The sequence below is a fragment of the Penaeus monodon genome, chromosome 18 (assembly GCF_015228065.2).
Source record: "Penaeus monodon isolate SGIC_2016 chromosome 18, NSTDA_Pmon_1, whole genome shotgun sequence".
NCBI classification, from domain to species: Eukaryota; Metazoa; Arthropoda; class Malacostraca; order Decapoda; family Penaeidae; genus Penaeus; species Penaeus monodon.
Genome location: NC_051403.1, coordinates 29192220 through 29192450, shown reverse-complemented (window position 1 = coordinate 29192450; position 231 = coordinate 29192220).

Sequence of the window (231 nt, the reverse complement as noted above, 5' to 3'; positions counted from 1 at the left end):
GGAAAACCGTAGAGAAACGCGAGAGCAGGAGCCCTTAGATACTCACCCCCCGTCCTTATAAATCCCATTTTTCCTCGCCCTTCCAGGCCCCCTTGGTGCTTGTTTATTATTCCCCTAATGATATCATTTACTTTGGCTTTTTCCCCCCCCTTTTTCCTTGTTTTTTTTTTCCCCTTTTTTCCCCCCCGCCCCGGGGGTCCCCCGGGCCCCCCCCGGGGGGGTTCCCGGGGA